At 43.0% G+C, this 15,323-nt stretch overlaps 1 long non-coding RNA gene across 2 annotated transcripts in view; it reads left to right on the top strand.

Annotated features, from left to right (window-relative positions):
* Nucleotides 1–15,323, top strand: part of LOC113904309 — a 343,900-nt gene that overhangs the window by 677 nt on the left and 327,900 nt on the right. The gene's annotated exons all lie outside the window — the stretch shown is intronic.

The following is a 15,323-nucleotide window of genomic DNA, read 5'->3' as shown; positions in this document are numbered from 1 at the left end:
TTCCCTTTCACTTTTCACTTTCATGCATTGGAGAAGGAAATGGCAACCCACTCCAGTGTTCTTGCCTGGAGAATCCCAGGGACGGGGTAGCCTGGTGGGCTGCCGTCTATGGGGTCACAAAGAGTCCGACACGACTGAAGTGACTTAGCAGCAGCAGTGCGTTCTTTCAACTTACGCACGTGTGTCCCGACTCCAGGTGCTGGAGTGCTATAAGCGGACAGGAAAAAGAATCGCGGGAGGCAGTAGAATTCCAGAGTTGGTAAATACTGATAAAAATGAAGTCTCCAGACTTTTTTTCTTTCCCCTTCATGTGAAAATACAGATGCATTTATCACTGGCAGAGGTAAGGGAATGGCATTGGGAACCAATCTGACTCAGGACTGTAGTAAGATTTTTAAAGGCTCATTGTTAATTGGCTATACCCCAATACAAAATTTAATAAATAAATAAATAAATAAAGTTTGAAATAAAAGAAAAGGCCTTGAGCTCAGAATTGCATATGGCACTGCTTCCTCCCAGCCCCTAGATGATCTGCCCCAGTCCTATATTTAATTTTTAATTACTCTGGAAAATAACTTTAAGGAAATACAAGGATCCGATTCTTCCTGTCATGATGACTACTTAGATTGTCTTTGTCCCACTTGGTTATAATTTTTTTTAAATGAGCATTTTTGTTTCTGGGTGTGTGCGTGCACACCTGGTTTTGTGGTCACTGAGTATATGCTTAATCCTCCTATTGGGTAACATGGTTGTGTCTGGGCACTTTTAAAAATACCTGTGTGTAACCAGTAAATGCTCTTGGTGATACTTTTTAACTCTGAGTTCATAGAGCTGTATTCAAGTCAAATCTAAGCCTTCGATCCTTGATACAGTAGAGAGAGTCCTGTTCAGGCCAAAATAATTTTTCCAACCTGACATACAGATCAGCATTCTAAAGTCCAAAAGGAACTAACACACAAGTGCTTCTCTTCCAAGTATATAAAATCAGCAAACTGTTCAGTCTTTCCTTAGATTGAATGAATGGTAAAGAAATCCATGGGACAGGTAGTATCAACAGTTCTTAGCCTTGTCTGTACATTCGCCTTTTACAAACACACATTCTTAGCCTGACCTTAATCTCACAGAGGTAGGGTTCCTGAGGGTTGGGGCAGGGACACTTAAGTTTTAAAAATCCACAGGAGATTCTGACCGGCAGCGAGGGTGCACATCATTGGTCTGTTTTCAAGCTTTTAAGGATCTGGTTAGTATTAAAATGTAAAAGTCACTGAAATCCATTTTTAATTTAAAAATTTCATTTCAGCTCCAGTTGTTAAGATATTTCCCCACTGATGCGCATTTCAGTTTGAGTTTCATTTTTAGCATAAATGTAAATAAGATGTGAAGAAATCATTAGTTTAGCCACAAGAAATAGCCAGTATTTACATTTTTAAATCCCACAAATACAGCAGTTTCATGTGGTTTAGCCTAATAAAGAGGAAGCAGTAGTTAAGCAGGGATTTTCAGTTTTGGCTGAATATTAATATTACCTGAGAACCTTGGGGAACAAAAACAGTTCCCACTAGAATGGTCCTCCAAAAAAAGAAAATACCAACTCTTGGCACAACTGTGAAGCAGTAAGGACTCATATGTACTACTGGCATTATGTGAATTGATACAACCACTTGGGAAAAACCATTTGGCGTATTAAGCTGAATATATCCTTATCCAGTGACCCAGCAGATCCACTCCTAGGTGTGTACCAGACTGATGTGCATACACATCTTTTTCCGAAAGACATATAGGACTGTTCTTGGCTATAGGACTGTTAAGACATATAGGACTATTCATGGCCATGTTCATTATTTTTGTAATAACTACAGACTGGAAGCACCCAAATGTTCATCAATAGGTTGGATAAATTAATTTATATGGTATCCAGTATAGTGTGTGTGTGCGCATGTGTGCTCAGTTGCTCAATCATGTCTGACTCTTTTCGACCCTGTGGACTGTAGCCCGCCAGGCTCCTCAGTCCTTGGGATTTTCCAGGCAAGAATACTGGAGTGGCTTGCCAGTTCCTCCTCCAGGGAAATCTTCCTGACCCAGGGATCAAATCCATTTCTCTTACATCTCTTGCATTAGCAGGCAGGTTCTTCACTCACGCCACCTGGGAAGCCCCATTTTATTAGTTAGATGCAGGTTATTCAAGGGGAGAGGGTTAGTCAAGATCATGAATTCCAGGTGAAGGGGATCATTGGAGGTCATCTTAGAGGCTACTTATCACAACGCACAGAATGTTGAACCAAAAAAGCCAGACAATCAGAAGTACATATTGTGTGATTCCATTTATACAAAGTTCAAAAAATAGACAAAACTAATCTATGGCATTAGGACCATGTCCATGAGGGCCTCTAGGGTACTAGGGATATTCTGATTGTTTAGGTGTGTGCTGATTACATGCATATAATGTTTGTGAAAATGTATAGAGCTGTATATGTATGATTTGTAGAACTCTTCCACAGAATGTGTGTTTTCTACTCTAAAAGTCTTTAAAAGAATAATATGCTTAGATTTAACTAATTGATAAATGATCTGTTTATCAGCCACTCTATGCCTTCTCATCCTTTGCCACAGCAAAGTGGTAGTTCCATTCCATTTAGCAAGTATGGTTTGAGGACCTACTGTGTGCCAGGTACCTGTCTGGACTTGTGGTATACGAGAGACTGGATTTCTAGAAGTGGCCCTCAAGAGTCTGTGCTATAATCCCTGAACCTGAGAATGTGATGACAGTCCTCCTGTCATTGTGAGGAGGCACAGTAGGGGCTTCCGAGGTGGCTCGTGATAAAAAACCTGCCTGCCAGTATAGGCGATGCAGATTTGATCCCTGGGTTGGGAAGATCCCCTGGAAGAGGGCATGGCAACCCACTCCTGTATTCTTGCCTGGAGAATCCCATGGACAGAGGAGCCTGGTGGGTTGTAGTTCATGGGTCTCAAAGAGTTGGACATGGCTGAGCATGCAAGCACGCATGCAGGAGGCCCAGTTGACCTCAAAAAGGGAAGATTATGCAGGTAGGCCTAGTCTAATTAAGGGGTTTTCTCCAGCTGGAAGCAAAAGAGAAGGGCAGGAGAGGAACTCACAGTGACTCTAGGCATGAAAAGTACTCAACACTCGGGTTACTTATTTGAAGGTAAAGAGGGCCCCAGCAGGCAGCCAGCAAGGGCACATGGACCTCAGCCCTGGAGTCATAAGAAACTGGATTCTGCTAACAACCTGGGTGAGTCTGGAAATGGACTCTTTCCCAGAGACTTCCAATAAGCTTCCAAACCACCAGACACCTTGATTTAGGTCTTGTAAAACCTGAGCAGAGAACACAGGTGTGTCCACTCAACCGTCTGCACTGTAGAACTGTGGGTTAATAAACCAGCCTGTTTTAAGCTGCTCAATTTACCTATTTTGCGTTATATGTGTTTAGTTTGTTATGCAGCAGTAGAAGCAAACACAGGGCACATCCTGTTAAAGCAGGCAGTTATCGTCCCATTTTTGTGAGTAGAGACAGACTGAAAAAATGATAATAATACCAATGCTAACAAAGTTCATCAAAATCTCTGGAGGTAGGACTCCCATACCCAGTGCTGTTTTTCTTTTTTTCAAGTACTCTAGGAGATTCTAATCTGTAGCTTCTATTGCACAATCTGTTAAAGAGATAGAGACCAAAATGTCTGGGTAAGAAGTAAACAGGGGACTTGGCATCCTCCTCTGTTAACTGCTTTGTTAACCCATCGCTGAATCTTTTTTTTTTTAACTTTTTATTTTATATTGGAGTATAGATGATTAGCGGAGAAGGCAGTGGCACCCCACTCCAGTACTCTTGCCTGGGAATCCCGTGGACGGAGGATCCTGGTGGGCTGCAGTCCATGGGGTCACTAAGAGTCGGACATGACTGGGCAACTTCCCTTTCACATTTCACTTTCATGCACTGGAGAAGGAAATGGCAACCCATTCCAGTGTTCTTGCCTGGAGAATCCCAGGGACGAGGGAGCCTGGTAGGCTGCCGTCTCTGGGGTCGCACAGAGTCAGACACGACTGAAGCGACTTAGCAGCAGCAGCAGCAGCATAGATGATTAGCAATCTTGTGATAGTTTCAGGTGGACACCAAAGGGATTCAGCCATCCTTGTACATGTATCTATTCTCCCTCAGAGTCCCCTCTCATCCAGGCTGCCACATAACATTGAGCAGAGTTCCCTGTGCTGTACAGTAGGACCTTGCTGGTTATCCGTTTTAAATATAGCAGAACATCACTGAGTCCTGTTGTACCTTCTTGAGTGCTGGCTTCCTCTCCACGCCCTCCGCTTCATTTAAGTAATATCAGTGTCTCCACTGGTTCCACGGGGACAGAAATGGACTCTAGTTCTGCTCACCTTTGATGTTCCAGCTACCAGCACTCTGGCACATAATAAATATTTGATACATGTATTATGCATTTATAAATAATGCCTGACTGAAGGAGTTTGTGAATAAGCTACCTAATGATGATTAGGTCTCCATTTTCCCCCATGAAACTGCAAGTTCATACTTCATTTTTGTTTGTTTTAATTTCTATACTCTTAGAAGTAGACATTTTCATCAATTCAAAAATGCATATTTTGTATTAATGCAAGTATGTGGACTCCATAAAAATAGTACAGATGAACCCATTTGCAGGGCAGGAATAGAGACGCAGATACAGAGGATGGATTTGTGGACACAGTGGGGGTAGGGGAGGGTGGGACAAAATGGTAGGGTAGCACTGACACATATACACACCATGTTTAAAACAGAGAGCTGGTGGGAACCTGCTCTTGAAGCTCGGCTCAGTGCTCTGTGATGACCCAGAGGGGTGGGATAGGGTGGGGTTGGGAGGGAGGCTCAAAAGGGAGAGATGTATGTTTACATATAGCTGATTCACTTCATTGTACAGCAGAAACTAATACCACATTGTAAAGCAATTATACTCCAATTTAAAAAAACAAAGTAATAACTTAGAGACAAGCTAATCTAAGCCCCCTCATTTCACAGTTAAGGCAGAAAAGTGAAAGTGTTTGCCCAGATCACACCGTGGCCAAACAAGTATTCACAGCATAGGTCCAGACCAAGGCTCTGGACAGGAATGGGGTGGGGAAGATTTCTGTTGCTCTAGACTCAGCTTGGCTTGGTTTTCTGGCTTAGCTTTAAGTCAGAGAAGTTAGCGCCGCTGTGCTCCTAACTGCAGATTTGTGGGGAGACTGAAGGAGCCCTTCGCCAGGCTGAAAGGGGAAGCCACTCTCATAGTAATGGCAGAGGAGCAAGAGGGTGAAAGAAAGCATGCAAGATGTTAAGATCCGGCTTAGCACTGGAGCACTTCCCTGTCTTCCATGGTGTTATTTGCCAAAGCGAGTCACATGGCCAATATCTTTAGAGGAAATATATGAGGAAGCCATGGGGTGGATGTGAGCTTAGGGAAGGATGAAGGCTTGGGCTAAATCCTCAATCTCTACCAGGACTGTGTATCCACCTCCTATGGCTGCCATGGGCAAGTTCTGTAAGCTGGGTGGCTTAAAATTTACTCTTGGTCCTGGAGGCTAGAGTTCTGAAGTAAGTCCAGGTGTTGGCAGGGCCGTACTTCCTTTGAAGGCTCCAGACATGCATCATCTCTTGCCTCTTCCTAGCTCCTTGTCTAGGTTGCTAGCAGTCTCTGAAGTTCTTGGCTTGTTGCTTCAGCACTGCATGGAGACAGATCTCCGTTATCACTCGGTGGTCATCTTCCTCATGAATCTGTCTTGTGTCTCTAAATCTCTCCTATGAGGACACCAGTCATTGGATTTAGGGCTCACCCTAATCCAGTATTTGGAGAAGGAAATGGCAACCTGCTCCAGTATTCTTGCCTGAAGAATCCCATGGATAGAGAAGCCTGATGGGCTATGGTCCATGGGGTTGCAAAGAGTCAGGCATGGCTGACCGACTTTTACTCACTCACTAATCCAGTATGAGTTCAGCTTAATTTGATTACATCTACAAAGACTCCATTTTTCAAGTAAGATCACATGCACAGGGACCTGGGGTTAGGAATCCAACACATCTATTTCAGGGACACAATTCAACCCCCAGCAGACTGAAACTTCTTGTACCATTTTTCATAAACTAGAGCAGCTGTTCTCAAGGTCTCAGTCCTGGATGCAGGGCATGAGCATTATCCTGGGAGCTGGTTAATTAAGATTCTTGGGTTTCAGTTCAGACCTACCAGGACCCAGCAGTCTGTGGTGTCACAAGTATGCCAGGAGATTTTAATTTGTGCTAAAGTTTGAGAACCACCACCAAAGAAGACATTAGAACCCAGACTTTGCAAAGAGGTAAATTTAGCCATTGTTCTTATTTTTTTTAATTAATTACTTTTATTTATCGCTGTGCTGAGCCTTCGTTGCTGCACAGGGGCTCTCTGCAGTTGTGGTAACCACGCGAGGCTACTCTCTAGTGATGTGCAGGCTTCTCGTTGCGGTGGCTCCTCTTGTTGTAGAACATGGGCTCTAGGTCATGCAGACTTCAGTAGTTGGGGTGCATGGACTTAATTGCCCCTCAGCACGTTGTATCTTAGTTCCTGGACCAGGGATCAAACCAATGTTCCCTGTGTTGGCAGGTGGATTCCCAACCACTGGACCACCAAGGAAGTCCCTAGCCATTGTTCTTAAGAAGGAGTGGGAAGTGGGACCCAATCTCAATTGGGTGGTAAAAGCAGCAGGTTTAACCAATTTATTGAGTAATAAGGATATAATTCTAAGGAATCTAGTCCTATTTGCCTCATGGAATAGTGGAGTTAATAAAGCCCTGTACTTACAGCCCAGAGTCATCATAATGAATCTTCATTTTCTATGGGTGTGAAAAAAGATGGGAGGGGTCATCGGGGCTGGCTCCTGAATCTGGCATGAGCTGCACTAGGAGGAAAGTGAGAAAATGTAGCAAAGCTTTGAACAGTGTTCAATACATTTGTGGAAATGATTATTACCAAAGACCTATTGCTGACTCCGGAGAAGGCAATGGCACCCCACTCCAGTACTCTTGCCTGGAAAATCCCATGGGCAGAGGAGCCTGGTAGGCTGCAGTCCACGGGGTCGAGAAGAGTCGGACATGACTGAGCGACTTCACTTTCACTTTTCACTTTCATGCATTGGAGAAGGAAATGGCAACCCACTCCAGTGTTCTTGCCTGGAGAATCCCAGGGACGGGGGAGCCTGGTGGGCTTCCATCTATGGGGTCGCACAGAGTCGGACACGACTGTAGTGACTTAGCATTGCTGACTCCACAGTTCTATCTTCAGCCAGTTCTGGAAAACAATGACCCCAGGACCCCTATGGCTATATGCACAGAGCTAAGAAGGAAAGATCCCACAGTTGAATATAGCATTTCAGGCATGGAAAGTTAATTTACCAGAGAAGCCATGTATAATGTTCAACTAAATATGACAAAGAGGGCATCAGTTTAGATGGGGTTAGAATCTCAAGTTAAAGTGGAGAGTAAATATAAAAAAAACAGGCAACTTTGCCCTTGAAAATGCCTTACATTGCTTTTGAAATATAGGAAACATATTGAAATTGTACATATATATATATATATATATAATCCTGCAGAATAATTTCCTAGCTCAGCAAAATTGGAAAACATAAAGACTATTAAGCAAATGTCTGTAAATTTAAAATATTCTTTCTCTAAAATAACAATCAAATCCCTAGTTCTGAATGGGGTGATGGATAGAGGGTTCTGAACTCTAATATCTTAATATACTATTTGGTTTTGTGGGGATTAAATGAGAGAATTAAAGCTCTATCTTAGAAGAGAGGCCGTTCTCCAAAGAAATGGGAGTTTGGTTCAATAGATTTAACCTTCCTACATGAAACAAACACTAATGGAGTGGTTATGATTTGCCAGAAATTCTTTTAAGTGCTTTAAAAACACTCTAGCATTCTGACTTTGCAGACCATGTGCTTAACCACTATGCAAGCTCACCTTTCTAATTTTTCACATACTGTATTTCCACCATATGCAGTTGTGTGGAGTTCAGACCCAAGGTCAAAACTTGGAACTGGGTACATTGACATCAGGTGTGGACCCAAAGGAGCCGCCTCCATGTGTCTCTGTTCTTGAATGGTGGGCAAGTAACACAGACTAAACCTCTGAAGCCTTTTCTTTTTAAGTTGTATGCCTTTCGTATTTTCCCAGAGGCAGAAAATACAGCAGAGTAGTATGTTGTCGCAAAAGCAAAGAGTGGGGTTGAGCCTTAGTGGTTAGAGATGAGAAAAGTCTATCCGTTGTCAGAGACTAAGAGTCGGAGGAATTCATGCAGTTGGAGGCCGATAAAAGGCACTGCAGGTGCTGATGACAGATTACTGTCCTCATAAACCTGAAGGTATGATCTAGGGCTCAATCCTCATGTCTGCCAAACTCAGAGAACTTAAAGAAAAATGGGACATAGGAGATGATTTAGATCGCACCTGGGAGGGAGAGAATGAAGCAGGCAAGATGTGCCTTGTGAGATAAGGCCAGCATTAGCATAGTGCAGATCCGGGCTCCGTCTTCTGCTCATTTTTCCAGCCCGCGGTAACTGTTGGGGAAGAATTTGGCTTTTGAAAGGTATTTCTTTTTTTTTTTTTAATGAGTTTTTATTTATTTCTTATTTTGCGTGCTAAGTCGCTTCATTCATGTCTGACTCTTTGCAACTCCATGGACTGTAGTCTGCCAGGCTCCTCTTTCCATGGGATTCTCCTGGCAAGAATACTGGAGTGGGTTGCCATGCCCTCTTCCAGGGGATCTTCCTGACCCAGGGATCAAACCCATATCTCTTATGTCTCCTGCATTGGTAGGCAGGTTGGTAGGCAGGTTCTTTACCACTAGCACCATCTGGGAAGCCCCAATTTATTATTTTGTTTATTATTTTTGGCTGTGCTGGGTCTTCATTGCTGCATGTGGGCTTTTCTCTAGTTGTGGCAAGCAGAGGCTACTCTCTAGTGGTGTGCAGGCTTCTTTTTGTTGCAGAGAACAGGTTCTAGGGCACGCGGTCTTCAGTCGTTGTGGGGTCTGGGGTCAGTAGTTGCGGCTCCCAGGCTCTCAAGCTCAGGCTCAGTAGTTGTGCCACATGGGCCTTGTTGCTCCATGGCATGTGGGAATCTTCCTGAACCAGGGATCTAACCCGTGTCTACTGCAATGCCAGGTGGATTCTTTATCACTGAGCCACCAGGGAAGCACTGAAAGGTATTTCTGTGAGGTCTAGTTTCAGTCACGAATCCCCAAAGCTAGAAATGTGAATTTCATGGCGGTGGGGAAAACTATCTGCTAATATTTGCCCCTCAGTTTCAAATGTGAATGAGGCAGTATCTATTAGGTGTTTTAACTGACACAGACTGTATTTGTTAAGGCAATCTCTACCTTCTTCTTATAGGCCTTCTATGGACCCTTGGGTGTCCTTCACTCTTATCCTCTGGGCTGGTCATAGGCAAAAAGCGAAGGCAGGTACAATGTCTCCCTAAGGGCATGTTCCCCTACAGCACTTCCTTTTGTGTGCTGGATATTTCATTGATTCTGTCTTTGGAATAGGACCCTGGAAACATGTAGATCTTAGTTGAAATCTGCCTTTCCCCACAACCAGCTGAGTGACCTGAAAAAAGTATTAGTAATTAACATCTCCACCTTGGTTTTCTTATCAATGAAATGGATAACCACATATCTCTTTCAGGACTTAATTTTTTAAATTTATTTTTATTTTGTTTTACTTTTTAAGAATTAACTTTTATTAGAGTATAATTGTTTTACAATGTTGTGTTAGTTTCTATTGTACAGAAAAGTTAATCAGCTATATGTATATGTATATTATATATAATTAATATATAATATATATTATATATATATGCACTGTATGTAGCTATATGCCCTTTTAGGTCACTACAGAGTGTTGAGTGGAGTTCCCTGAGCTGTATGTTAGGTTCTCACTAGTTATCTATTTTATTCCGTGCTGTGCTTAGTTGCTCAATCATGTCCAACTCTTTGCAACCGCATGGACTGTAGCCTGCCAGGCTCCTCAGTCCATGGGTATTCTCCAGGCAAGAATACAAGAGTGGGTTGCCAGGCCCTCCTTCAGGGGGTCTTCCTAACCCAGGGATCAAACCCAGGTCTCCCTCAGTGCAGGTGGATTCTTTACCATCTGAGCCACCAGGCTTCCCAGATGGTGCTAGTGGTAAAAACCCACCTGCCAATGCAGGAGACACAGGAGATATGAATTCAATCCCTGGGTTTAGAAGATCCCCTGGAGGAGGACATGGCAACCCACTCTGGTATTCTTGCCTGAGAAATCCCAGGGACAGAGGAACCTGGCGGGCTACAGTCCATGGGGTTGCAAAGAGTTGGACATGACTGAGCATGCATTTCTGAAAAAACCAAAACCAATAGTGTATATATGACACATACATGTCAATCCCAATCTCCCCCTCACCCCCTTGGTGTCCATACATCTGTTCTCTACATCTATGTCTCTGTTTCTGCTTTGCAAATAAGATTATCTCTACCATTTTTCCTAGATTCCACCAATATGCATTAATACACAGTGTTTGTTTTTCTCTTCCTGACTTCACTCTGTACGATAGTCTCTAGGCCTATCCATGTCTTTAAACATGGCCCCAATTTTTTCCTTTTTGTGGCTGAGTAATATTCCGTTGTATATATGTACCACATCTTCTTTTCAGGGCTTTTTGAGAGTATGTTGTCTATCTCTCTAACAGATTCACCTCGAAGTTTATGGCTTAAAACTTAAAATTATCTCACCAAGTTTCTGTGGTTCAGAGAATCTGAGAACAGTTTAGCCAGGTGATTCAAGCTCAGGGTCTCTCATGAGTTTGTAGTCAAGTTGCTGGTCAGGGCTGCAGTCATCTGAAGGCTTGACTGGGGCTGGAGGGTCCACTGCTGTGATGGCTCCTCACACACCTGGCACATCTGTGCTGGCTGTAGATAGGATGCCTCTGTACCTTGCAACATGGCCCTCTTCATGGGACAGCTCCATCGAGTCGGTGATGCCATCCAGCCATTTCATCCTCTGTTGTCCCCTTCTCCTCCTGCCCCCAATCCTTCCCAGCATCAGAGTCTTTTCCAATGAGTCAACTCTTCGCATGAGGTGGCCAAAGTATTGGAGTTTCAGCTTTAGCATCATTCCTTCCAAAGAACACCCAGGGCTGATCTCCTTTAGAATGGACTGGTTGGATCTCCTTGCAGTCCAAGGGACTCTCAAGAGTCTTCTCCAACACCACAATCAAAAGCATCAATTCTTCGGTGCTCAGCTTTCTTCCACAGTCCAACTCTCACATCCATACATGGCTTGACTAGACCGACCTTTGTTGGCAAAGTAATGTCTCTGCTTTTGAATATGCTATCTAGGTTGGTCATAACTTTCCTTCCAAGGAGTAAGTGTCTTTTAATTTCATGGCTGCAGTCACCATCTGCAGTTATTTTGGAGCTCAAAAAAGTAAAGTCTAACACTGTTTCCACTGTTTCCCCATGTATTTGTCATGAAGTGATGGGACCAGATGCCATGATCTTAGTTTTCTGAATGTTGAGCTTTAAGCCAACTTTTTCACTCTCCATTTTCACTTTCATCAAGAGGCATTTTAGTTCCTCTTCTCTTTCTGCCATAAGGGTGGTATCATCTACATATCTGAGATTATTGATATTTCTCCCGGCAATCTTGATTCCAGCTTGTGGTTCTTTCAGGCCAGCGTTTCTCGTGATGTACTCTGCATATAAGTTAAATAAGCAGGGTGACAATATACAGCCTTGATGAAATCACCATAAGAGGTAGCATAAGTAAAATTCCTGAAATAAGAGTTTAGTAAATGCAAGACTTAAATAGTATTGTTTTCTTCTTTATCTCTGCAGTACCTACAATAGTGTTTTTCATATAGCAAGCATCCTAAGTAGTGAGATAATACTTATTACATAGTGAACTAAAGTTACTGCTTGCCTTATGTCATGCTTTGTGCTAAACATTTTCAGTGGAATACCTCATTTCATTGTCACAATAATCCTGGGAAATGGATGTTACTCTGTTATTATTATCCCAGTTTTACAGATGGGAAGACAGAAGTATGCACAGAGAAGTTCAGAAATTTCTTGATTTGGGGTGCTTCCCTGATGGTCCAATTAATAAGACTCCCTGCTCCCAATGCCAGGGACTTGGGTTCAATCCCTGGTCAGGAAGCTAAGATCTCACATGCCGCAATGAAGATACAGTGCAGCCAATACAAATAATCATAATAATAAAAAATAATAATAAAAAGAAATTTATTGGATGTTAACATATGGAAGGGTGTGATAGAGCCAGGAGTGAAAACTGTGAGTCTTCCTACAATTCAAGGCTTCTAAAACTACTCATGTGAAATATTCCCTCCTTTGAAATTTATTTTCCCTGCACTATTTTGAGAGTAGGTGAAATGATACTTGAATTGTGAAGCCTCTTTCTTGAAGCACTTCTCTCAGATCTAAAATGCCGTGAAAATTCACAGCCAAGATTCAGAACGGGAAGCCCAGGAATTCCTCCCCCACACACTTCCTTTCTCCAGTGTTGGATATAACACTCCCACAGCCCTCTGATTTCTTCTGTCCTAACCTTGAGGTTTCTCCTTGAAACTGATGTTTGAAGGTTCTAAGGTTAAATATAAGTTTGAAAACTGCCAAACTGGATGATCTTACAGATCCCTTCTTGCTCTAAAGTTATGTAGTGACATGAATCCTTCTGCCTATTCCTCATCCTTACAGAAGTTAGTGATCAAGTCTGGTCAGTTTGTCCTCAATGACTACTCTCTTGACTCCTCTTCTCATCCTTAGCCACCATCTTCAGTCTACACCAGATGAGAACTGGGATTGAAACATTGTAGCCATCCCTAAAGAACATCTCCAGTCATTGTCCTCTCCAAACTATCTTGAGTCCAGAAACCACATAAAGCTCCAAGGATATCCTTTTTGGTTGTGAAAACCTGTTGCTAAATAAATCCCTTCAGTTGGCTGTGTAGCAATCCTCATACTGGGCACCACAGATATTAGTACACATCAGTAGTTTTTGGAATGTGTAGTCTTAAAAGAAGTAGTTTTCTTTAGTGATAGAATTTCCTGAAGAGTTTGATATGCTAATGTGCAGTGTGAATCTTCCTATTGTTGTTGCTCACTCAGTCGCATCCAACTCTTTGTGACCCCCATGGACTGCAGCATGCCAGGCTGCCCTGTCCTTCAGTATCTCCTGGAGCTTGCTCAAACTCATGTCCATTGAGTTGGTGATGCTATCCAACCATCTCATCCTCTGTCGCCCCCTTCTCCTCCTGCCTTCAATCTTTCCCAGCATCAAGGTCTTTTCCAATGAGTCGGCTCTTCTCATCAGGTGGCCATAGTATTGGAGCTTCATTGAATGTTCAGGGTGAATTTCCTTTAGGATTAACTGGTTTGACCTCCTTGCTGTCTGAGGTACTCTCAAGAGTCTTCTCCAGTACCACAGTTCAAAAGCATTAATTCTTCAGTGCTCAGCCTTCTTTATGGTCCAAATATCACATCTGTACATGACTACTGGAAAACCCATAGCTACCTGAGAGAGAGAGAGAGAATATAACTCAAGAGGTTGGCTCTTTTGAGCTGTTTATGAACTCAGGTGAGGGAAGTCTCTTGGGTTGTCTCTTTGAAAGCAGTTTCCTATCACCAGGCCACTTCCCCGAGACTTCTCACTTGGCAATAAGTCCTTACTTGCTGTACTGCCTTCACACGTGAAATCCCAGAAAGCCATTCCTCAATAACTGTTGCTCTGCTTCTCCTTTGCTGCCCAACCGTCAGCCTCCTCAGAGTCCCCACTTCAGAACATCAAGAGGTGTGTGTGTGCTTGTGTCCATATACATAACATTCTTTACTGAAGAATGGGGTGATTTTATGAGAGAATTGCCTACAGAGGATCTTAGGATAGAGAAAGTACTCTGTAGGATGCTGTAATGATATAGACCCTATGACTGTAGCCTACCAGCTCCTCTGTCCATGGGATTCTCCAGGTAAGAATACTGGAGTGGATTGCCATACCCTCCTCCAGGGGTCTTCCCAACCAGGGATCAAACATCAAACCCAGGTCTCTTATGTCTCCTGCATTGGCAGGCAGTTTTTTTTTGTTTGTTTGTTTTTTTACCATTAGTGCCACTTGAGAAGCCCACACACCATTATACATTTACCCAAATCCACAGAATATACAGCACTAAGAGCAAACCCTAATGTAAACTATGAATTTTGGTGATGATGATGTGTCAGTAAAAGTTCATCATTGGTAACAGATGTACCACTCTGATAAGGGATGTTGATAATAGGGGAAGCTATGCGTGGATGGAGTTGAGGGGTTATGAGGGTCCTTTGTACTTTCTGCTCAGTTTTGCTAAAACCTAATGAATTACTGTGCTTCATAGTGTGAAATTTTGTCTAGTTGTGTATGGTGCCTACAACTGCACTAAAAAATAAAGTCTACTTAAAAAAGGAAGTAATTTAAAAGCAAGTACTAAACATAACTTCTTCAAGGTCCAGAAGTATACGTGTATGTGTGTGTGTGTGTACACACACGCATATATGTGTATGTATTAACAAAGAAGTCACTCCTTAACTGGTGCTTTCCCATGTGGCTCAATGATAAAGAATCCACCTTCCAATGCACAAGATGCAGAAGATATGGGTTTGATCCCTGGGTTGGGAAGATCTCCATGAGAAAGAAATGGTAACCCACTCCAGTATTCTTGCCTGGATAATCCATGGAAAGAAGAGCCTGGTGGGGTATAGTCCCTCAGTTCAGTTCAGTTCAGTTGCTCAGTCGTGTCTGACTCTTTGCGACCCCATGAATCGCAGCACACCAGGCCTCCCTGTCCATCACCAACTCCCGGAGTTCACTCAGACTCACGTCCATTGAGTCAATGATGCCATCCAGCCATCTCATCCTCTGTCGTCCCCTTCTCCTCCTGCCCCCAATCCCTCCCAGCATCAGAGTCTTTTCCAATGAGTCAACTCTTTGCATGAGGTGGCCAAAGTACTGAAGTTTCAGCTTTAGCATCATTCCTTCCAAAGAAATCCCAGGGCTGATCTCCTTCAGAATGGACTGGTTGGCTCTCCTTGCAGTCCAAGGGACTCTCAAGAGTCTTCTCCAACACCACAGTTCAAAAGCATCAATTCTTTGGCACTCAGCCTTCTTCACAGTCCATGGGGTTACAAAAAGTCAGATACAGCTGAGCAACTGAGCATGTATGTATGCAACCCTTTACTAGGTGGGTCCTCTTTGAAAACAACTATAATTTC

This window comes from Bos indicus x Bos taurus, chromosome 14, assembly GCF_003369695.1.
Source record: "Bos indicus x Bos taurus breed Angus x Brahman F1 hybrid chromosome 14, Bos_hybrid_MaternalHap_v2.0, whole genome shotgun sequence".
Taxonomy (NCBI): Eukaryota; Metazoa; Chordata; class Mammalia; order Artiodactyla; family Bovidae; genus Bos; species Bos indicus x Bos taurus.
Note: the sequence above shows the minus strand (reverse complement) of the source record. Positions and strands in the feature narration are given on the sequence as shown.